Raw genomic sequence first — 25,382 nt, forward strand, 5'->3', positions numbered from 1 at the left:
ACATACATATGTAGCTGCATTCGCAATAAGTGTCCATTAACCTCATCTCCTACTGCTTTCCATGTATATATTGTATGTGTGTGTGTATACCACTAAATACATATGTACTCGCTCCCTTCTTCTGGGTCTACTCAGATTTCCAGCGTTTGAGATAGAGCATGTATATGTGTGTTGAAGACAATCTTGGGGTGTATTTCGCTCGAGGGCACTCGAGCAGACCCTTTCAATACGTTTTGCAATATGAGCAATTTTCCCCAACCTATTGGAAAATTAACAACATCCAATATGCTTGCTTGGGTCGGGTTAATATAGTCTCGGAACACACTTAAGATGTGTCGTATGTTTTACTAGTTCAAAGTTTAGACAAAATAGATTCACAAATTGAAGATTGATATGGATTGTCGTCTGAAAATTAATGTAATGATAAACTTCTAGTAGCCAGATGAACTTTTCAGAGAAGAAAACTATAAAATCTTGCAATGGGTAGTAATCCAAAGAAAATTGGACAACAGGTAGGAAACTATGAGGATGAAAGAACCTCTTAGTTCCAGAATCCAGAAAAGAAATCATAAAATTCCAGAGATATTGAATAATTGAAAGATGCAGACCTGGTAAAAGAACTAGAAGCAAAAAATAATGATTGGTAAAACGAATAACTAATACAGACGGGAGATGAAGAGCTAGCAAAAAAGAAAAACGAGGGTACTGGTGCCACATTATGAGAAACAACAAGCACAGAATTCTGCAATTGGAAATTTAAATAAAGATAGACAGCTGGAATTGACCTGTCAGAATGACTTGTTAGCTCAACTCAAGAAGGTCGTTTTGTGAAAAGCATGAGATCTTTACTCCGAGCAGCAACTTAAAAACACGATGACAGAAAACAGCACCAGAAGGAAGCAGTATGAATAAGAAAATTGTTTTCATCCGAAAGTATTATGCGATACATTCATGGCATTTCTTTGCGATGAGTTTTCGCACAACCACCAAAGCATCAGATCGATGCCAAATACTTCAATACACCCAACGTATCACTCGAAAAGCAACTAAGAATATACATATATTGTAGTATGTATTTTATGACATTCGTGTGAAAATGAAACCCCTCACCAAACTGTCAAGGTGTGGTGCGTATTTTTTTATCGCAAAACTTGGCTACAAAAATAGTTCCAATGTCAGAGTTCCTTTACCTCACAATATGTATATATATACAGTAGGAGTGAGGGGCGATCGATAATCGCGATTATGAAACCGAATTAAACGAGCTACGGGAGGGGGGCAAGCGGATCAAAAACGGAGAGAAAAGCTGCTGGTAGAAGGAGAAGGAGAAGTAGAAGAAGGAGAAGAAGGAGAAGAAGGAGGAGAAGTAGGAGGAGAACGTCGACAGACGAGAAGAAGCCATTTAAGGGGTTAACGACAGGGAGCAGACGCACAATAATATTATGATCACAACCGAACGAAAATAACCCATCCTGTTATCGAAATAGCATACTACAAAGATTCTTCTTAGATGTAAAATATCAATCACGAGTATTAGAAAGCAAAGGTGATAACTCTGCAAGGGCGATTTGGAGAAAAACTGACACGAAAAAATCGAACAAGCAAGAACCGATCACCGAAAATTGCAGATATAGAAAACCAGGGACGTAAATAAAACATAGGACAGTTTAGTTCAGAAATAGAACAAGAACCGAGCATGCTGTCGCATTCGTTCAATGTGTCGCAACATTGTAAGGATGTAAAATAATTTATTTTCAAAGCAAGGTCTTTAATAATATTACTGTAAGTTTTGCATTTTGCGCGGTTTGGTCACCGATAGACATTTAAATCGATTCCGATAGTTCGATGGTGAAAAATAATCTTTATTAATTAAATTAAAAAAAAAAAGTAACAAAGACATTTAAGGATGTAAAATTTTTGGAGACGATGACGTTTGGTGGCGAGTAGCCTTATATGTTTGACTTTCCGCCACCCACACGTTTTGTCAGATTTTAGATTTAGTTTTGTCAGAACTTACTTTTTTTATATTAAAATTTTATTTATATAAATATTTCAAAATACGAAACACGAACTGAAAACTAACAAAAAATAAAATTTAAATTCTACCGACCGCTATACGCACACACAAAGTTGCAATTCTTGACCAAAATGCAACGCGAAACTGAAACGAAATGTAATTGGTTATTGTGGGTCGACTATAGCATTAATAGTCCATACAAACGTACTATACTTCTCCCTTCCTCAATTATGGCACTAGAGAAATTATTTTTTAATATGCTATGGATATCCACCATTGGGGTACATCTATCGTTTTATTTTTTTGATTAATTATTTTTTATAGGAGCTAGGAGCCGCTAAACATCTATAAAATCGCCTCTTTTTTACACCCACGAAACGAGTCCAGCGTGCTTATTTAACGGTCGATTTAAAAAAAAATACGCCGATAGATGCACAGAAAGTATCTTTCTCATACCGATGATGAAATTTTTTTAAAAATTGGTCCAGTTTTGGAGGAGAAAATAGGAGAATACGAAACCTCGATTTTGTCAATTTAAAATACGTTTTATCTGGTCGAAGCGCAACTGTCGCATTCACTCAATATATATATATATTGCTATATATTGTCACATTCACTCAATATATACATACACCCAATATATATATCGAAGAAAGGAACGTAACAAAATTAAGATTTTGGGTGTACAGCCCTCTTAACTATGTTACAATTGAAGATGCGAAGGCTGTTTTGGAATTTATATCAACTGTGTTTCGTTTGGAAACTACTTATTCGATTGCGGTTTGTTTTCGTGACCGCTGACTTGAGGATTGAACACAAAACCCTACAGACGACCTAATTATTCAATCGTAAATTCATTTGCCTTTTAATTTCTTCTAGTATTGTGCCCGTTGACATATCAATGGGTGGTTTTGGCAAAAAAATTGACACATTATTTCAAATTAAAGTTAAAACTTAAAAATTGTGTACATTGTATAGGCGTAGCCGAAAAAAATTACATTATTTTGAAAAGATTTTAATGTGCTCATCAACAAAATAACTCATTTAAACCATTTTATGAACTCATCTTTGCGCTCTAAAGACACGCTATTTACACATATAGGAAAGTAATTTTGAAGCTCCGTATAAAGCGGACTTATTCAATGCCAAAACGTATGAGTGTATATGTACATATAATACCCAGATATAATAGGCTCAGTAGGCGAATGTGTATCGTGTGGGTTTCAAACAGAGCGTGGGTATGTGATTCGTCGTTAATAAAGTCTCATCCGAATCAATTGCAACGACGTGTTTAATATTTGACAAACAAATTCAGCGGTAAAAAGTTCAAGTTCAAAATTTTGCACGACAACAAAAACAATTCGCAAAATTTGTAAGATGACGGGTAGTTTTTAAAGATGCGTCTCCACTTGCCGAGCATTCGTCCGAACAGTGTTCGGCGAACGAACCAGAACATGTGCAATATGTACTGATTCGTTCGTCGAGTGTGTAGATGAAGATTGCCGCGATGCAGATTGCATCTACACATTGGAATTCTGGTAGTTCCCCGCAAATGGAAACGTAGCAAAGGTGCAGCCGCAGAGTGGTACGCGGCATGTTTTTTCAGAGCACGCCTAAACGTTTTTTTTGCACAGGCAAAAAAATGCTAGCACGCCTAGTATATGCAATCGCGATCCTTTGCAAAACTCACCTCTGGAGTATTTTATGTATTGACTTCCATATTTGAAGAAATGCGAGAGAAACATGCCGAAATAATGAGATCGTACTAATTGACATGACATGAAGACACGCGTATCACAGCTGGAATCCAACTTTTTAGTGTGTTCTTACCATTACAGTTTGTAATGCACTTATTTATTGTATAGGTAAACACCATGCGCTTTCCTGGACATTTACAAACATCGACAAACAATTTATAGAGTAATTTTACAGAACATCGTTGAGATAAATTTGCATTTTTTTTTATAATTCGCCGAATTTCGAGATGCTGAAAAACTCGATATGTGCAGCATTTTATAAATCATAAAATTCGAGATACTGTAAACTCGAATTTTGCGAGAAACAAGACAGGGTTGCCTGTGTTCATTTAAATGAAATTAGATAAATTGGCTAACTCTGATGGGAAACGATCACATATCTAAGGTCTGGCCAGCAGCACAGCCAGGTATTAAGCCCGTGACCACACAATTGAAAGCATTACACGCTAACCATTATTATATACTGATGGTTATAATTAATTTATAATTATTAACCAGCGGCGTGGAATAGTGGTTAGCATGTAAAGCTTTCGAGCAGAGTAGTCACGAGTTCGAGTCCCACTAGAGTCCCGCTGCTGGCCAGACCTTGGTTTGTGACTCCAGGTCCATCGTTTCTTATCAGAGTTTGCCATTTTACTGATTTCCGTTGAAACGGTTCCTGTAAAAAAATGCCATCTCCTTTCCTATCTCTCTCTTGCTAATCTCAAGTTATTCAGCGTCAGTTTGGAGCGCCAATTTGATTATACAATGCTTCAAAAATTTCTCTATATATGTGACTGTGGATGTTTGTACATACATATGAATTCGCATTGTATAAAATGCTTATGTATATGGATTGATTGTATTGTATTTGTATCTCGTCGCTTTGGAGCGATCTGTAAAGGCAAGTATTCATGTTCTATGAAATAAAATAGAACTGATTACATTGTATCGCCCTCTGAAGTAATTTCCCATTTGAAGTTGAATCGGACTCATTCCACTGGCTGATTTTCGATTATATGATAACGGTCAAAGCCACCGCATACATAAATCATCAAGCAGAATTTAAAATTTCGCTACCAACAGGTTTTGCAACCTGCAGGTAGGAGTCAGTAGTATGGTCATATTCAGGTCAAGGTGACGAACTGGGTGCAAGTCATGAAAATGATCGAGGCCGTCGCAATATCTCGTGCGTTTACCTGACACGATCATTGATGACAATCATGCGGTAAAGTAGACGCTCATCACCAGCTGATTGCTAATTGCAACCACTGCGGACTTCGTCGGTTACCGTATGCTCTTTCATTAGATTTCCGAATTTCACGAAGTAGGCCTGCTCGACAGTCTCGAGTCATCTTAACTAAATCAAATGGAATAGAAAATAAATCATTCAATCTAAACAAATATCCGCTTGTATGCATACTAACACAAACGAAACTGAGTCGACTTGGATAATGTACATACATATGTCAGAGATAAGCAATAAAGAAATGTTAAATGCTTCTGAAATGCGTTCAACGCAGACGTCATCGTTTTTAATCGAATATTTGCCAGTTGATAAATATAATCGCATTGTTCAAACAAGGTTGTTTAAAAAGGCGATTAATCTAAATTCTAAAACATAGTTTTTCAAAGGTCACACGACAGAAAAAACGCACGTACCTACCTGACGGATTAATTCAATTTGTCTCAATTATACTGCCAGCGATAAAAATCGATGCGAAATTTATGAGCGATTAATGAGCGGAGGCGTTTCACATCTTGATCACTAGATTCGTTAGTAAGTTAAGTATATATTTATATGCAAATATCTTGATATTAGATGGCGTTAATGTCGTCACATGTGACACGCTCGGGCACGGGACATGTTTACTTCCAAAGTTTGCGTTGTTTTAAGATAGTATTATATAATGATGGATCATAAGTAGACGACTGATAGAGAAATGTATGTGCATCTCAATTTTATAGGCGTAGCTGTTTTCAAGCGACGAGCAACATGTCAAATGTTTTAACAAGCTTCACAATTTTTAAAGAAAAACTTCTTTATGGACATAGGTATAGTTGCCGGATTTGAATGTGTAGCGAAAAGTTGCAACGTTGAAACATTGCACGAAACTTGAGTGGGAAGATGAGGAAGGATTCCCATTGCTCTACTTCGCTCTCTGAAACATTGCACAAAAATTAAAGTGGGAAACTGGGAACGTATCTCCCTCATCCCTTGTTGAGAATTACCTCGCAATCCTAACCTGTTTTCTAACTGGTATGTGGTTAGGTTTTGACGTTAGAAAGTTTGTGTAACGAAAATTTGCAACGTTGAAACATTGCACGAAAGTTGTGGGAAGATGAGGAAGGAGTCTCATCGCTCTACTTTACTTTCTGAAACATTGCAAAAAGACTAAAGTGGAAAACTGGGAAAGCATCTCCCTAGTCACTTCTTAAGAATTACCTCACAATCCTAACCTGTTCCCCAACTTCTATGTGGGTAGTAGGGTTTTTGCGTTAGGAAGTTTTGTGTAACGAAAATTTGCAACGTTGAAACATTGCACGAAAATTGAGTGGGAAGATGAGGAAGGAGTCCCATCGATCTACTTTGCTCTCTGAAACATAGTATAAAAACTTGGAAGACTGGGAAAGAATCTCCCTCCTATTTTCTTGAGCTTTATCTTACAGATCTAACCTGTTAATTAATTATTATGTGTGTAGGTTTTTGCGTTAGGAAGTTTTTTGTAACGAAAATTTGCAACGATGAAACATTGCACGAAACTTAAGTTTGAAGATGAGGAAGGAGTCCCATCAATCTACTTCGCTCTCTGAAACATTGCACAAAAACTAGAGGGACGTTGGGAAGGTATCTTCCTCCTCCCTCCTTGAGATTTATCTTACAAACCTAACCTGTTACTAAATTGGTACATATGTGTGTAGTTAGGAATTTTTGTGTAGCGAAAATTTGTAAAGTCAAAATATTGAACGAAACTAAAATGCAACGATGAGGAAGGCATCCTATCGTCCTGCTTCGCTCTCTGAAACATTGCACAAAAACTAGAGTGGGACGTTGGGAAAGCATCTCCCTCCTCATTTCTTGAGATTTATCTCACAAACCTAGCCTGTTTCCTAACTATTAGATGTGAAGGTTTTTGTGTTAGGAAGTTTTGCGTAGCGAAAATTTGCAACATTGAAACATTGCACGAAACTTGAGTGGGAATATGAGTAAGGAGTTCCATCGCTCTATGAAACATTGTACAAAAACTTGGAAAATCAATCTCCCACCTCTCTTCTTGAAATTTACCTTACAAACCTAACATGTTACTTAATTAATGTGTGTAGGTTTTAGCGTTAGAAAGTTTATTATAGAAATTGGCGTAACTCAAGACGTTGAATAACGCCGAGATTTGCAACAGAGATTGGAAAGGACTAATTTACAGGGATCGTTTCAATGAAAATCAGAAAAATTGGCAAACTCTGATACAAAACGATCGAACTGGAGTCACAAAACAAAGTCTGGCTAACAGATACTAGTAGGAATCGAACTGTGACCACACTGCTCAAAAGCATAACATGCTAAAACTAGTCCACACTACTGGTTATATGTACATATGTATATGTAAGGATAGGCATTTTGTCAATGTGATTCTAAAACTGAATTTGACATGAGATATTTTTGATCGGTAAAAGAATCTTCCTCAGAAAGCACCTCAAAGGGTCCGTCGTAGCGTTTCTCGCTACGGAAAATTTCGTAGGCAGGTATTTATCGACAGACTTCAGTCAGTCCCATGCCTCACCGCAGACAATCCGACAAGTTTCTATAATAGTAAAAGTGTACATTTTGCGGCAACGACCAATGAGAACAATCGGTATTACGCGATCGGATCGACACGCTCGACCGGAAACGGGGAAAACGCGAAGAAAAGCGAAAAATACGCATAAGCATTATACAAATGTATTTTATTATCGGACAGTAATAATGCGAATTTTTCGCTAGCTAAGCATTTTCTCGGAATACACCTGTTTGGTGTTTGTTCGAAACTACTATTGACAAATTCGAAGAAATTTGCCGATACAATTTCCGACGACTGTCGGCGAATATTCGAGAAACGAAAGGTTCTGTCCAATGTTGGAGATGGGTCCACTGGAAATGTATTATCGCTTCTGTCCCAAGTGTACTTGAACTGGGTCTTAAATGAAAACATGCGGGCGTTTAAATAACCAATGGAGTATTTCGGTTAATCTTAATAACAATTGGGAGAGGAGAGAGTTGCTGACAACTTAAGACGTGTTTCTATGGACCTGGCGACACCAAGTCGTACCATACTTTTTAACGTTTCCGGATCATAAAGAGATTAAACATATGGCATTTCAGGTCAATACTATCGCATACATATGTACCTATGTATATCAAGAATGAAAAAATAGCCGCAGTGCACCAACATTCTCCAAGAACACTAGACAATTTATAAAACGACCTGCAAACTCAATGTTTGATTTGTCCAATAAAAATGTTGACATGGTGAAGAATATTTTATAAAAATAATATATTAGCGGCGTATTGTTTCAAAGCTTATAAAAATTACACAAATATGCACCATTTATACAAATCAGCGAAAATCGAGGTGATGTATAATTCAAATTTTTGCGAGAGAAATGAGAGAGGGATGTCAATTGGTTGGAACCGTTTCAATGAAACCAGATAAATTGACAAACTCTGATAGGAAACGATCGACCTTATAGTCACATGTCCAAAGCCTGGCCAGCAGCAAACACCAGGGATAGAACCGGTGACCACACAATTGAAAGCATTTATATGAATTATAATATTAATATTTCAAATTGCATATATTCAAATAATGGTGAAAAATGAGTATAGATTGCTAATTTGTTTGGAACCGAACACCGGGCAAGGGATTGAGCCCGTGACTCCTCAGTTGATAGTATTATACGCTAATTACTAAGCTATATTGCTGGTTAATTTTATTCTATAGTCGAACCGATCTAGCAATGGATCTAGAGACTTGCGTAAAATGTACATGATATCGCATTCATTCCCACTCGACCCATGATGGCCATTCACATTTCGTTTCAGTTTCGCATTGCATATTGGTCAAGAAATACAGCATTGTATGTGCGTTTAGCGGTCGGTAGAATTTGACATGTATTATTTGTTAGTTGAGTTCGTGTTTCGTGATTGAAATATTTACATAAATAAAATTTTAATATAAGATACTTAAGATGTTAATATTATTAAGTTATCTATGGAATACGTATATATTTTATACTAATAGAAATTTAAATTTTTTAGACGACGAAAGTAATTCTCAACCTCATGCTATGGACAGCAAAACTTACAGTAATATTATTAAACACTTTGCATTGAATTATATTGTAATAATATTATATAGTCAAATAAGAAATAATTAAAAAAAAAATGAAATTATGTTAGAACACGTTGCACGAATGCGACAGCATGCATGGGTCCCGTAAGTCTCATGCTAAATCGGATATAACTACTTGCATAATGCAATGATGATACGTCTATAGCAAGCAAAAAATGCAAAGGAGGTATGTAAAAAGGAATATCCAATACAAATATTTTACACTTATCTGGAGCACCATAAACAATATAACTTTTTCCTAAACTTAGGGACACAATTCAGAACCAAGTTAGAAACAAGGAAACACCACGAAATCATTCAGCAATCTTACAACTCAATCAACCCAAATCCCCCAGCGAAACGTATCCATTTAGACACTTGACCCAGACAGTTTTATATAACCAACGAACGGGGTTTTACTCTTTTTAGTTCTCTCTCCTTCATAAAATAACATGTACTTGTGTTTATCGATCGGGCGAGAAAACATCTGTTCTAACTGTCAAATATTTACCGTACGACACGCGTTGATTTTCCGAAAGAATTGCAGTCATCATTATAAATAAGCGAATAATAGAAACATTAAAATTGTAACACACGTATCAAAAAAAAAAAGAAGTAGAAGCACACTATCTCTATTTACACGCGCAGATAAAATTAAGATAGCGAGTGTTTGGTTTGCAAACGAACGGCCATACTTCACATTTTGTCGAAGTGAAAGTGTAAACTTGATCTGAATTGAAAACGGATCTGCACAGACAGACATATGTATGTATGCATGTAAGATCAGCACACGTGCCAATATCCGAGACACAAGGTGAAGCAAATGAAGGCAGATTTAAAACAAATCGCAATTAACTAGCAAGAACTAACCGTTGCAAATTGGATCTGGCGCAGATAGACAGAACTTTCTTCGTGAACCGTTATATCACTACGTATGTGCACTCGAGGCACAGTTCCCTTCTCACGGTTTGATTCGATTTGCGAATTCTGAGATTAAAACACACGAAACGAGCGCGAAACACAGTTTGACAAGACGACCGAGCCAGACGAAGACCGAAAGAAGACTAGAGACGGAGAAAGCCTCGCGGTGAGAGAGAGAGGGGGGGGAGATCAGAGTTTCCGGAGTTTGGAAACCAAAGAAGCACTATCGAAACGGAAATTGCAAGTTTTTAGCACCAGATGCACGGAAATTTAAAATTAAGGGCGAAAATGCCCACATACCTATGTATATAGTACTGTGATATTACGTGCTAACGAACACTGTCATCTTGACGAGGGTTCGTATAAGGAGTATTAATCATTACAGAATGGAGAATGGTCTATTTATACTGTGGATTCGTCTTAGAAATTATGATGGTGTTTGCGACGAAGGGGAAATTATCGCACTGAAATCTTGTGGGTCTCTGCTCGGTTAATTGCTATATACTGATTCATAACATAACCTAACCTAACACGGGTTTGAATTAAGGAGCGTGAGGATAATTTATGTTTCGTTATTATATACGTAAAGTAGTTACATGCATATATTTGGTTAGTGTAGTTTCTGATTTACGTGCACTAATTTCGATTCAAAAGCCTACTATTATGGGATATTAAATCTTTAGTAAAATATACTTATATATGTAGTTCAGTGTAATTTTCACACACTAAACGACCATACTTTTTAATTACTCACATTACTATCATATCTATAAAGATATGAAACGTTAGTATGGCTCGAGTAATCCGCTAAAAACTTTTGTAAAAACTTGATAAAATAAAGTAAACGAGTTCATATGTCAAAAAAATCGAACGTGTAGTTTACATCTCACATTACAAAATTAGAACACCGGATGAGAAACGGGTTAGGTTTGTGAGGGCCGCCTTCCTTCTGTCACACTCAGGTTTCGTGCAATGTTTCAGGGTTGCGACAGAGCGAGAAAGAGGAGGTGAAGCGATACCCTCCCTCCAGGCACCCTCCTCATCGTCCCACTTTAGTTAAATGCAATGTTTCAGCATTAAAACGAGGAGATGCAGGGTAAGAGAACTCGGAAATGAGCATGGAAGGAGAAGGTGAAACGATAGGGCACAATCCCCATCGTTGCACTTTAGTTTCATGCAACGTTTTAGCATTTAAACGAGGAGAGGAAGGGTAAGAGAACTTGGGAAGGAGCGTGAAATGAGGGGGTGAAACGATAGAGTACCCCCGAGGTCGAGGAAGGAGGTGGAACAGTAGCCCCCCCTCCACATCGTCTCACTTTAGTTTCATGCGATGTTTCGGCATTGAAAGGAGGATAGGGAAGGGAAGAAAGAGTTGGGAAGGGGCGTGGAAGGAAGAGGTGAAACGGTAGGACACCCTCCTCATGGTCCCATTACAGTTTCATGCAATGTTTCAGAATTGAAACGAGCAGAGGAAGCAGTTTGAAATGGGCGGGGGAGGAGGAGGTGGAACGACAAGGCATCCTCCCCATCGTCCCACTATAGTATAATGCAATTTTTCGGCACTGAAACGAGGAGAGGGAAGGGAAAAAAAGTTGGGAAGGAGCGTGTGAGGAGGAGGTGAAACAGTAAAGCACCCTCCTCAATTTAGTTTCATGCAATGTTTCAGCATTGAAACGAAGAGGGGGAGAAAGAGAAGTTGGAAAGGGTCGAGGGAGGAGGTGTAATGGTAGGTGCCCTTCCCCATCGTCTCACTTTGGTTCCAGGCAATGTTTTAGCATTAAAACGAGGAGGGGGAGGGGAAGAAAAGTGCGGAACGATAGGGCATCTTTTCCATCGTCTCACTCTACTTTCGTGCAATGTTTCAGCTATGCAAAGTTTTCAAGCAATTCACTACTCTTTGTAAAGAAGTTTTATCAAAAAAATGTTTGGTGCCTACTTATACATATATGAGCCGTTATATTTGAAATTGGCGTAAGTCCACATTTCTTCACTTCGATAAATATCTCACAAAACATTGAATAATGTTGTGTTATAAAATATTTAAAAATACTGGTGCACTGTAATAAGTTTATTCTACTTTTTCCAGATTCTGGACATATCGAATTAAAAATAGTGATAACAATTTGAGAATTAAGTCAAACTGAAAGTGTTTTTGGGAGTGAAATTTGGACTTCCGCCACTTTCAAATATAGCAGCTCGTATGTTTAATGGAAACAAGTTTCATTCAATGGATATATTATGTACTAGTGTAGGGCCCGTTGATTTCAACGGGTGGTTTCGAAAAGAAATTGAAACTCGAATAAAAATAAAATTAAAGATATGGAATCGACTGGTTTCGGAAAGACAAAGGCAGAAAAAAATGAAAAATATGAAAATAATGAAAAATATGAAAAAAATGAAAAATATGAAAAAAATGAAAAAACTGAAAAAAATGGAAACAATGAAAAAGATGAAAAATTTGAAAAAAATGAAAAAAAATGAAAAAAACAAAAAAACTGTAAAAACCGAAAATAATGAAAAATATGAAAAATATGAAAATAATGAAAAATATGAAAAAAATGAAAAAAAAAAATTTTTTTCGATTGTCGACGAAAGCCGAAGTCGATTGTCGATTTTCGACGAAAGCCGAAGTCAATTGTCGATTGTCGACGAAAGCCGAAGATACGCGAATGATTGGTTCCCCATACTTGTAAAGGGTAATCGAATATTATGTACGTAATTTAGAGCATTTTTTCTATCGAGACCGCGGTATAGTGGTTAGCGTGAATGTTCTGAACGCGAGGACCCCAGCTCGATCCCGCATTTTGGAATTAATTTTATTTTTCAAATATCGCTAAAATATAAATTAATTTCAATAATTTCAATTAAAAATATATATTTAATTGTTTCATATGAAAAGAAAAAAAAATGGTTCAAAACCTCGCTAAATGAAATTATTAAAATTACGTATTTTTATATGGCGAGAAGGAATGTATGATACAATTTGTATGATACTTGAACCTAACCAACTTAACATTTTTTCTAGCAATAGGATATGGGAAGCGTTTGAATTATCTTTCTCAAGAAATAAAGTAATATTTGTCAACATTGAAGAGGCAACACTTGAAATTGAGTGCATACCTCACTAAAGAAATAAAAAAATAGTTAGTGGAAGTTGAACAACCATTCACAAATGTATCTACTATCGCTTCTTAGGTAATATTATCCATTCATACTCGGAATGTAAAATAATAATAAAAAAACAGCTTATGTATAAATAAGTGGCCGGACAGAGATCAAAATGTATTCAAAAAGTAATCTAACATTAGATTACACGTGCAAAAATTCATTGGAGAGCAACAAAAAAATTGGAAGCATCCAGTTTATGCAATGGCCGCTGTTATTAAGGTGGTTCCGCTTTATAAACCGTATATGTAATAAGAGTATCGCAACTGGCACAAGGTAAGTTCGCACAATTATAATGCTCAACATCATTTTTTCACTAGGATTATGATCGAATCCGACGATAAATCTTCTTAATTACGTATGCTGATTTTTTGCCGTACACACAGTACGGAAGAACATCCGATCTGAATCCTGGCATGAGTATTTACCATTGATGTATGGGGCAGTGCGATACGCATGGATGTGAAACTTTGGCATCAACCAACAAAATGCTACATAAGATTCAGTGCACGTATGGAACATACTATACTTGGAATATATAGTAAAAAAACACAAGAAAAGTGACTTAGTGAAGGTAAAGGACACCATTTCATTTGGAACCCAACACATGACACCAAAAGTTTTCTATTGTTCTCGAAGCATTTTTTTTAATTGGATCTTTTTTTTCATTACATGTGAACATTGATCTGAAATTCTATAAATATTTATAATGAAAAAATGATTCGCAGTGTAGAAAAATGCTTCGGAAATTCTAGAAAATGTATAGTGCAGGTTGTAGACTACATAATACTCATTTTAATAATGAGGATAAGGGCGAAAACACACTAAATGGTACGTGATACGTGTTTTTTTTTAGATACTTTAAAACATGCGAAAAAAACGCAGCAACTCTAGCCCATATCCATGGTACACAGTCTGGAGTATTTTTAGTAATATTTTATCCTTGTATTACGTGTTTGAAGAAATGCAGGAGAAACTTGTCGTTTGCATATGGACATAGACGTGCGACCTACCAAACGCATACATTCTGCACGTGCAAGTACACCCGAATTCGGTTTGGGGAACATCCACTGTTTACAGTCACAGCGGGAATCCAAGGACACGTGACGTCCCATACCACTCAGTGTGTTTTCGCCCTAATTAACAACAATGAGAATGCTGTGAAAGGCAGAAAGTGGAATCATATTAAGCATGTTATAAATCAAGTCATCGTATGTCGCTCGTCCACATACGGGAGGAGTAATCATGCTGGATCATATACAAAATATGGTGCCCCCTTAAAATAAGGCCTATTCTCAATAAGCTACAAGAGATTCGTATCAGATGGTACGGCCACATTATACGAAGACAAACGAACTACATGACACGAAGAGTTCTGGAAATGGCAAACTACCCAAGAAGACGCGGAAGGTCAAAACTCACGTGGATGGAGCTCGTTACGAAAAATGTTAAAAGATTAAAAACCTGAGACAACTCTTGACCAAGTAGACGATCCTGAAGATGCCACACTAGAAGAGATAAGACTAAGAGAAGAAGAATAAGTATTGCGCTCGTCAACCTCGCCTAAGACAAGGGTTAACCCCTTGGCTGCTAAGCTGTTTTTCAAAATCCTAACGAGAAATGCTAACATATTAATTTCTTTTGAAATTCGATATATTATATTACCTACTTTAATGGCCGAGGGAGCCATACTTCATTGTGCATTTTATTTGAAACGTATGCTTGCTATTGCTTTCTCTTTCTTTCTTGCTTTTACATGCCAGCGTGCGAGTGAGATGCACTAGATATGGAAGCCTATTAGGATTTTGTTTTGAGATCTTTATTCTGTAACTCTTTTGTGGTTGCTATTGCGAACATGCGAGTGAGATGACTATTTGTAATCTTGTGGTCTATTTTCAAAACGGTATTGTAAACATTTTAGTTGCATTTAATTACGCGACAGCTCGTGACCTCTATAATAGAAAATAATTTAATGTTGTTTTTGTTATTTTTCTATAGTCTATATTATTATATAATAGATTCAAAATAGAGGAATTAGAAAACTATCCAAGCAAAAATAAAAGTTTGCGTTGATTTAAATACATATACATATAATAATAATAATAAATATATATAAATGGTGTCATACCAATGATGCACTGGTTTACAAGTAAGTATTCAAATACGACCATTATGACGTCAGTAACGATCGTTGTTAGTAATTCTCGCCGTTTTCATAAACAACGACATACCGTTGTTTAGCATTCAAAGGGTTTTAACCCTTTGATTGTATGTACACACTATCCAATATTACAATGTACCATCCATGCGGTATTATCCAATATTTTCTATGCGACTTAATTTTATATAAAAAAAAATCTTCCAATCAAAGAAGTTTACATTCCATAGCATATCTCTCCCATACTCATTTCAATTCTTCAGCGAAAATAATAAAGTAGAAGAGGAGGAGAAAAGAGCAAATATAGTAAAGCGCCAAGAAAATTCATCGAGAGCACTGTGGGTAGCTCTGAAAAGTAGATCGAACAAATAAGACTTCCAAAAGGTACCCAGGAGATTTTAGAAAAAGGCGCATAAGCACCTTAGAACAAAAGAAATTTGCACTGTTTTACAGAAGTCTTGAACCAGCAGCGAATCGTGCCCGCCTAGTAATCGACGATGACGATGATTACGAAAAATGAGCAGACGATAAAAGCGAGTTACATACAAAAACAAGCAAACATCTACATTGGCGTTGACGTCACGCGACACCTGTGCATATATGTATGTATACATATATATATATACGTAATATGCAACTGATTGCACTGTTGCAAATTTGCAGTGTTCAGTCGAAGATATCCAAGCGTCAGATCGACCTTCGGCTGTTCGATCTCGCGTGCACGATAAACAACGGTGCAAGCTCTCTTTATGTCGATTGGTTGAAATTCGACACGTTTGCGCAAAAGTATCGCGAATCGGACCTAAAATGTGAGGAAAATTCCGCAAACCCGAAACCGGTCCGCTACTCTAGTTTTTGCAGAAGTTCAGAATGACCCAGCAGAAGCTCTCTAGCTTTGATACACCCATGTGAGGACTTGGAAAGTTTCTCACCCTTCTAAGATGTGAATAGTTTCTACCGATAGAACTAACCCACATTAAGATTTTTTTTATAAATCGCAAGTATATTTAATTTCATAGCTGTTGGCAGTAGGGAGAAGAATGCGCAACTCCCATTGGTCGGCTAAGATGTTCCCACCAATAGCAATCGAGACAAAACTTCTCGACCGATGGAAATCAAGATTTAGGGCCCGGAGATTAGAGAAGACTTGCAAGAACTAGCAGATTTTATAAGTTTTGCAACTTGCTCATACTATGATTTAGCCTCGATATCATATTATTAACTAACGGTTCCTGCGAATTTACTCGAATAAAGCGCTAATGTTTTAACAAACACATAATCAACAAGTACTTAAACGACATTGCTGATAAGGTTGTATGAGGCATTTAAAAGCCCTGGATCATTTTTATGCTCATTTCGAGTGAACGTCGACCACGTTATCTACAAAACAAACTATTTTGTCTTTTGACTTCATGGTCGACTCACACAAGTAGATTCACTCAAACAACAAATAACCAAAATCAGCCAAAATGTTCTGGAGGTCGTATCATCATCATCTACAGCTACTCACCATCTCAGCCTCTCCAACAACTCTCATCCATATCACCCCACACATTTTCCTAATTTCGTCTACCAATCTTTCCGGAAGTCTTCCTTTTACTCTTTTACGTTCTCTCGGATACCATTCTAGCACTTCTTTTGTCCACCTTTCATCTATTCTTCTAGCCACGTAGCCCGCCCGTTGCCATTTCAATCTCTTTACTATAGGTATATCCATTATGTCCACTACCCTTGTCATACTTCTCACCCACGTGTTCCGCTTCCTGTCTTCCCTCGTTATGCCGAGTAAACAGCGTTCCATACTTCTTTGAGTACATTGGACTTTGTGTAGCATTCTGCCGTTCAATGTCCAAGTTTTACATCCATACTTCATCAGATCGTATACTGCAAGTAAAATATTACATACCCAAGCTTTCTGCCCTCAAGGAAGACTAAAAATAACACGACAATTCCTGTCCCATTCAGTAGATTCAAAAATAACCAACGTGCGTTGACACACACGAAAATATACAGAACTCTAGTATGCATTAGAAAACATCCAAACCCAAAGAAAAACAAGCACTCGCACCCAGACCAGACGCGAACGATGGAAAGCAAAATTACCGTATCTCAGAAACTGCTACGTAGATAGTCGATAGATCGCAAGTAACGGACAACCCAAAAAGGATGTCGTTTTCTGCGAAAGCAAAACCGGTGAGATGCTGTCAAGTTACCTCTACTAAACTTCATAAATCCCAGGCGATCTCCAGCATCACGTATCTGCTGAAACAGCAACAGGCTTACTACGTGATTAAAATTTGAACGAACGTAAATACACAAATAGCCCACGACTTCCGGAGACATGGATAATCCCGAAGGTTAATCGCATCGATACTAGATAAAAAATATTACGGAGTTATGTATATGTAATGTTGTAGGTATAGTTTGAAATAAGGACAAGGTCTTTGGGACTGTGGTAAACTTACATATGTACTTGGCTCATATAAAATTGATACATTACGCTAGTCCAGGTGTAGTGCGACGTCTCGCATTACATACGAGATATACAATAACAAAATTCCAATAGAATATATGTATGTATAGAATATATGAACGTACATTATACTAGATCAATATGTAACAAAAACTGATGACTCTCTTATGTTGGGTAGTAGATACTGAAATAATCTACTAGTGGATCAAAAACGCACAAGATAACGTAATATTAGATTTATATAAGATGATTGACAATTAAATTGAAATTACTGTTACACATGTTTAATTGTGTTGCGAAGGGACGGTAGAAATCCGCATTTGGATAACTAGCTTTACTTTAAGATTTAATGAGTTTGTTAATGATTACATTCATATAGCTTCATGTCGTAGACATTAGCTTACTTCAATGCTAGCTAACCCCCATATGTCGGAAAAATATTAAAGCGATCTGAAGAGTGGAAGTGGTTCAAAATCTGATAAAAAACAACCATGCTTTTTGCTCTTTTGCTGTGTACGGTAATGGAGAGGTCTATCTACGAGCACCAAGCCAACGCCTAAGTCTGGTTATAACTAAAGAGCGGCGGTCAGGTTTCCTCCATAAAATAACAATAGACCTTTCTATTGTCCGAGAAAGCACGAGAGCAAAAAAAATGGTTTACAATAGAAATTGACAATAGTGAACCATTTTTTTAGCCGTCGAGCAACCTGACCGCCGTCCCTTAGTTATAACTATTTAACTATTTGGTGTGCGATCTGTGAAGGGGCGGTAGAAAGACGTGTTTGGATAGCTAAATGTCATCGCTTCGATCTGACATAATATTACGATATAATTAATGAGTTCGTTAATCATTATACTCCTCTTGCTCCATGTTGTAGACATTAGCTTACTTAGTATGTCGGTAAAACATCAAAACGATCGAAAGTGTAAAAGTGGTTAAAAATCAGATCACAATTTTTTGACGGGCAGTATTTTCATGGAACTATCAGAGTGAAGCTAATAAAAAGCTTGAAAAAATTAGTTCTGGGAGAGAAACATAAACAAGGATGAATCCAAAACAAATCTTCAGAATGGTAAGTTTGAGGACGTCTTCATATTACTTTTTAAGAAGAGAAGTGTTTTAATTCAGGCAAGAGGTTTAGAAATAGTTCTAATTGAGAAACACAAACAAGTATGAATCCAATACAAATCTTCGTCAAGACGTCTTCATATATTTACATAGGTAGATGCGGTAGCAAACCTTAAATAGACGAATTTTTAAGAAGATAAGTGTTATATGGAATTCAGGCATACGGTTTCAATACCTTAAATACTGAAAAAAGGCGTAGTTCTGAGTGAGAAACATAAACAAGTATGAATCCAAGGGAAATTTTCAGAACGCCAAGAATGGGGATGTTTTCATATACATAAGTACATAGGTAGATGGTAGGTAACCTTTGATGGACGACATTTTAAGAAGAGAAGTGTTATAATTCAGGCATATGGTATTGAAGTGAGAAGTTGAGAATTTATCTATGAGAAGTTATGATTATGTGTGATATTTGAAGGAACTGATCGAGTTTCAGTAGAATTTGCGTTGCATGGAAGAATTCAGGATGAAAAGAAAATAAGGTGTTGTGCAAAAATGCACCGTATTTGGAACAAGAAGTATGACGTCACAGTTCCTTTCGTTAAAATTGTTAACTGCAGACGACAAAATGGTCCGACTCAAGGACAATTTAAAAATTGGCTTAAATATCTCGAATCAGAGAATTCGGATATGAGAGGCAAGTTTCGACAATGTCATTCATTTCTGACTTGACAAGATAAACTTTCAATGACTATTTTTAGCTAAAATTCACCATGAACAAACAAGCATAGTAAACTTATATGTAGTTTTGTATCAAATCTTTAAATGTGGATGCATTTCGATTATGTCACCAGAAATTACGTATAAAATTACTAATCTAATCTACTGGGGTCAATCATTTAAATTTTAAATATATGTATACATATATCTAATATACAATTTCGAAAGAGACTTTGTATGAAACTGTGTAAGATTTGGGTGGGAGCATCGAAAACAAATCAAAGTTTCTATGACGATGATATTGATATCGTTGTTCAAATAAATTTAATAAAAAAACAAATGAATGTTTACTATTAGATTAGCCATGTTTAAGCGATTTATGTATATTAAAAACACCGAGCGAAGCCAGGTAAAACCACTAGTCTAATAATATGTAATTTCGAAAGAGACTTTGTAAGGTTTAATGCATGTAAGTATGTAAGGTTTGGGTGGTAGAATCCGTGACGTTAAATTTAATAAAAAAACAAATGAATATATTCAAATCAATTTAAATAAAATAAACCTATTCAAATAAATTGAATAAAATGTTTAATATTAGATTAGCCATGTATGTATAAGCAGTTTATATTACAAAAACCGAGCGAAGCCGGGTAAAATCACTAGTGGAATATATTTTCATCACTGTTGCTTACTATTATATTATCAAATTGTATAATTTCACTTGCACACTGTAATAAAAACATGCACGAGTTGATTTAAGTATTAAGCATTACTGATTATTATTTTCAAATCTACATACATATATATATACACATAAGTTCAAATGATAATTCGTTGTCATTCTTACAATTATTTTTCAATAAATAAAATATTGCGCTGGTGAGAAAATTTAACCTCGAAATTTTGATTATATATTTTTAACAATTGACAAGATGATATAAATTTTTACATTATTTATATTTTATTTTGGTTTAATAGTAAAGGAGCGTTTGACTGAAAATGACATCGCCTGAAAAATGTATGAATTTTTTTCTATAATAAAAAAAAAATATTTGCGCAGTTGATGGTTAATAAAAAGGGGGGGTGGGGCGATTAAATACAAATTTTGTAGTATTTTAAAGTGCGCGAAAGCCAAAAAAGGTCGATCCGAGTCCACCGTGGGAAAATCGACAGCGGCACGCCCCTTTCCCCACACACTTCCGAGTCGGCAGCCTTTGCCATTTGCCATTTGTCAAAAAGCGACATTGCTAGAGCTATATACGCGCCAGGTCGATCACAATTCACCATTTTACATACACACGTTCGGAACAACTTTCACAATATTACACAATTCGAAAAATCAGCCGTTCAAAACATCGATCTGTCAAAGTCGACCAATCGGAAAACGACGACGTATTTCGACGCACCAATCAAACGACGAGAATTAATTTAAATTACAATTAATTAACACGATTCGTTTGTTTCTTTTATTTTTGGCCGTAATATGTAGTAGTAGGAGCGGAGACGTCGCCGAGTTCACGGTCGCTTTTGAACGGGGGGGGGGGGGCGAAGTCGGACGGGGGCGCAGGGGCCGAGGGCGGAGCGCCCTCAGACGGGACAGGGGGGGTGAGGGAGAGGGGCGTGGGGGGTTCGGCGTGTTTACCGGCGCGGTCCGCGCGAGGCGAGTGGGCGTATCGATCTGGTGTCAACACGACAGTCGACAGCGAGCGACCGAGCGACCGAACGACCGAACGGCAAAGCGCCGAAGGATCTCTATAAACATAGGAAATAAAATGTACTGAAAGTAGTCGTACTGTGTAGCGATGCCGGATGCGGATGTGGATGTGGATGCAGTATCGATCGGCAACACCTGACGTCCCAATGCGATCGCCACTCCGGCAGTTGTGGTCGGGAGCCGCGCGCAGGAGTCAGAGTCAGAGTCGGAGTCGGAGTCGGAGTCGGAGTCAGTAGTCGGAGTGGAGTGGAGTGGACGACGAGGTGTCGCGGCGTGTTCGGTGTTTACGTCGCGCCATGTGTATGAATGCACGGCTGCCGGTGCCGGTGCCGGTGGCAGTGCCGGTGCCGGCTATCGATCAGCCCCGACTCTTCTTCTTCTTTCCCCCTCTCCCACTCCCGCTCCCGCTCCCGCTTCCTCGGCTCTCCCCTCTCTTTCCGCCGCTCGCGCCGCACTCTTCGCACGATAATCGACCCGCACACGCTACCACTCGCCGGCGTCTACGCCTCGCCTCGTTCAAGGAACGATACTTCAAAGAATAATGTATTCCGCGTGCGATACTCGTCGACCACTTGACTTGGAATAATACATTTGAGTACCGGTATTCCGGGATTGTCCCGGTTTCACGCCTCTGATCCCGGCGTCCCAGAAGGACCTTTCGGGATAGCCAAATGTCCCCGTTTTCGATAGCTGCTCTTTGAACTTTCCAGTGAATTACTATTTTTTTAGCAGAGCGGACTATTTTTTTTTATTACATATTACTAGAGGTAGGTGCCGCTCAATGTTCCATTGTTGTAAATCCTTTATAAAAAAGGTTCGGCAAACCTTTAACAATGCATTTACAACATTTGAACAATACGCGACACCCTCTGGGTCCGGGCTTTACATATTACTTACATACCTCCTTTACGTTTCACTTACGATTACAATTCAGGAGAACGTTTGCCTCTTATCCGATCGTTTTCATACTTTGCTGTGTTCCCCAGGATGCTACTACTCCACTTAATTGCAAAAGCATTCATGCGTTGATTTTTTATTTTATTTTATTTATTGAAAAATCAACAGACAACAGGATGTACATAGATATGTATAAAAAACAAATAGTAAATATATAATATATGTAACATCCGAGTCCAATAACAGATTTTTACAAAGATTATAAAAAAATTGAAAAAGCTCAATATAAGGAAAACAAATGAAAAAGAAAAAATAAAGGCTATACCATGACAAAATATGTAGAACATTGCATAATTAAACTATAGTATTAAAATATTTGAAAAAGGTTTGAAATTGAAAAAAAGAAATTGAAATTTACAAATATAAAACAAATGAAAAAGGTAAATACAATATAAACAAATGAAAAGGAAAAGAATGAAAGCTATAACTTTATATTTTATATTCTGTGAATGTGTGTGTGTGTGTGCGTGCGTGCTTATGCACGCATAAACATGCATAAATGTATGTTTATTTGAGGTTTGCGTGCATTCGCACGGCACATTTCAGGTATTATTTCCTAACGCATGCGCGCTTTATGTGTTCATGCGTTGTTGTTAATTTTGTACTTGGTTATGTACAGTGTGGTTTTTTTTATTAGAACAGTGATGTGCGGTTGTTCTTGTGCGATATTCATGAACAACCGTCTCGTTTACCGACGAAAGGGTCTCTTGGGCTGTATTCGTTGGGGGGGGGGGATGGTGGCCTCATGTTGAGGGCTTTAAGGGTCAAATTCCTTGACCTTTAAAGCGGGCTTAGAGATACTTTGCCATATTGCTCATTTTGGTCATCAATATAAGTAAACTAGCTGAACCCGGCATGCGCTGCAACGCCACAATAACGCAAGCAATTCCCGTTCCCGTTCCCATTTGTCGGAAAAACGCAGGCTGCGAAAACGTTAGTCGCAATACGAAAACATTTTAAATTATAGCGTTGCAATGACACCCATTCCCGTTTTTCCCGTTTTTTTTCACAGTAATCTTCCCGGACATGCATACAACAAATCCTGAAAGTTCCATCGTAATCGGTTTAGTGGTTTAGGAGCCTATTCGAGACACACACACACAGACATTCATTTTTATATATATATAGAAGATGGATCTTCCGCCATTACGATGGTGCAAAAATATCGTATAAGACTCGTTTGAAATTTGAATTTCTTAAAGTGACTGACGTCTAACCAGTTCTTAGTTTTAAACATAGATGGCGGTAGTAAAATAAAATTATTAGTATTTTTATTCAAAATAATAATTTTATATACAAATTATAGAACTGCTACGCTCCAGCTTTGCTCCGACATCAATATTTTGCTTCAGCTCCGCTCCGTGCTCCGAGCAAAAAAATTTCAACAATAAGAGGCTAGTAAAAATCATGTCTCACGAAAATTCGGTATCCTGTGGTACAAAAATTCGTCGCACAGGAAAATTTCCCCACACAACTGCCCAAATATTGCTCAGAACTGCCCAAATCTCGTAAAAAAAAGCATTTGCTGAGCAATATTTGGTCAGTTTTCTGTACGGCAATTTCCTGTGCGATGAATTTTCGTACGACAGAAGACCAAATTTTCGTGCGAGAGATTTTCGTAGCGGCGGTTATCCTGGTAGCGATTCACATTTGGGATGTAACCCGTTTACCAGGTTAAAAATAAAAATGTATTCGGAGTATGCAGCACAACAAAATTTTACGTGTTCCCCTCCGCTCCTGCTTCAGACAAAATCTCATCGCTCCACTGCTCCGTGCTCCTGCTCTCGTAATACAGTGATTTATTTAATAAAAATGCTGCAATGTTTGTAATTAATTGTCTAAGAAGGGGCATTGTGGTCTATCTATCAGGCCTTCCTGGTATATACATATCTATGTAAAAATAAAATATCCAAGGTCTGGCTAGCAGCAACCAGTGAGACTCGAACCCGTGACCACAATATTCGAAAGGATATATGCTAACCACTAGTCCACACGGCCGATCTTCAAATTAAGCTGACCGCGAATACCAAGTCTGATATTATTAGCAATGAACTTATAAAAAAGTTATCAATATCGTTTAAGAATTAGTGGTGAGTTTTAACATATAAAAGAAAGGTAATATATTTTCTAAATAGTAAATAAAATAGTTTTGAATAGATTTTTTGAAACACCACAGAAGTGAAATATGTTTATTGTTCTTATTTCGAAATGTTCATGTAGTTCATATATGTATGTATATATAAATTTTGCATTATACACACATTAAAATTTATTAAATTTTTCTCATTTATTTTCTTCGAAATATTTTTTTTTCACTTTTAAAAACGATTTTTTTCACATTAAAATTACTAATTGCAAATACCTTAACCTTTTACAATGAAAAAAATCATAATTTGTAATTTTTAAAATTCAATATAAATGCGTTATATGTAATGTTCTACTGATAACGTATAGTATAAAGTCTTCGAACTCGAGTGTACCTGTATAATCAATAAAACAATACCTAACAAGGTTGATAAGAAAGAAATGCACTTTGATCTCAGTCTACACACCAAGAACCAATTTTAATTTACTTTATTAAAATAATATTTAAAAAAATTTGTATTGATTTATTATTCAATTATCATCGGCTATTACTTAGAATCCATCAATTGCCTAATATTATGTAAATATTATTATTTACAAACACTATCAATATATGTATGTACATATTTACCTAGGAGAACAAATACGTCATACAAAAATAAATATATAAATGTATTGTTTATTAAATGTTAAATGTAATTTATTATTTATTTTAATACATATATACGTATGTATATGGTTTATATTAGAAAAATAATAAAAAAAATCACAACTGCGATACCTAGAGTGTGTGGGCGACTTTCGTCCATAAGAAACGAGTATGTACCTACAATATGGCCGGTCAACGACTTTTAAAATTGCCACAAGTAAAAAATAAGCTTGCAATCCCTGAATATTTTTTTCATATTCCATTTTATATATGTATATTATTGCAGGTTCAAATAATTAAAAAGTGAAACCAGGTTCCATAAATATCAAAATAAATAAATAATAAAATCAAA

General features: G+C 36.7%; 1 protein-coding gene across 4 annotated transcripts in view; it reads right to left on the minus strand.

Annotated features, from left to right (window-relative positions):
- Spn (protein phosphatase 1 regulatory subunit spinophilin) overlaps positions 1-21,731 on the minus strand; it is a 60,473-nt gene extending 38,742 nt beyond the window's left edge. For 2 of the 4 annotated variants that reach the window (XM_077434044.1, XM_077434045.1), the window contains exon 1: positions 9,990-10,185. The gene's annotated coding sequence lies outside the window, so the exon portion shown is untranslated. Of the gene's footprint in view, positions 1-9,989; positions 10,186-21,418 lie in introns of those variants that run through there. The other 2 variants (XM_077434043.1, XM_077434046.1) reach the window with 2 other exon arrangements.
- Positions 21,732-25,382: the final 3,651 nt, after the last annotated feature.

The sequence above is a fragment of the Arctopsyche grandis genome, chromosome 7 (genome assembly GCF_051622035.1).
Source record: "Arctopsyche grandis isolate Sample6627 chromosome 7, ASM5162203v2, whole genome shotgun sequence".
Taxonomy (NCBI): Eukaryota; Metazoa; Arthropoda; class Insecta; order Trichoptera; family Hydropsychidae; genus Arctopsyche; species Arctopsyche grandis.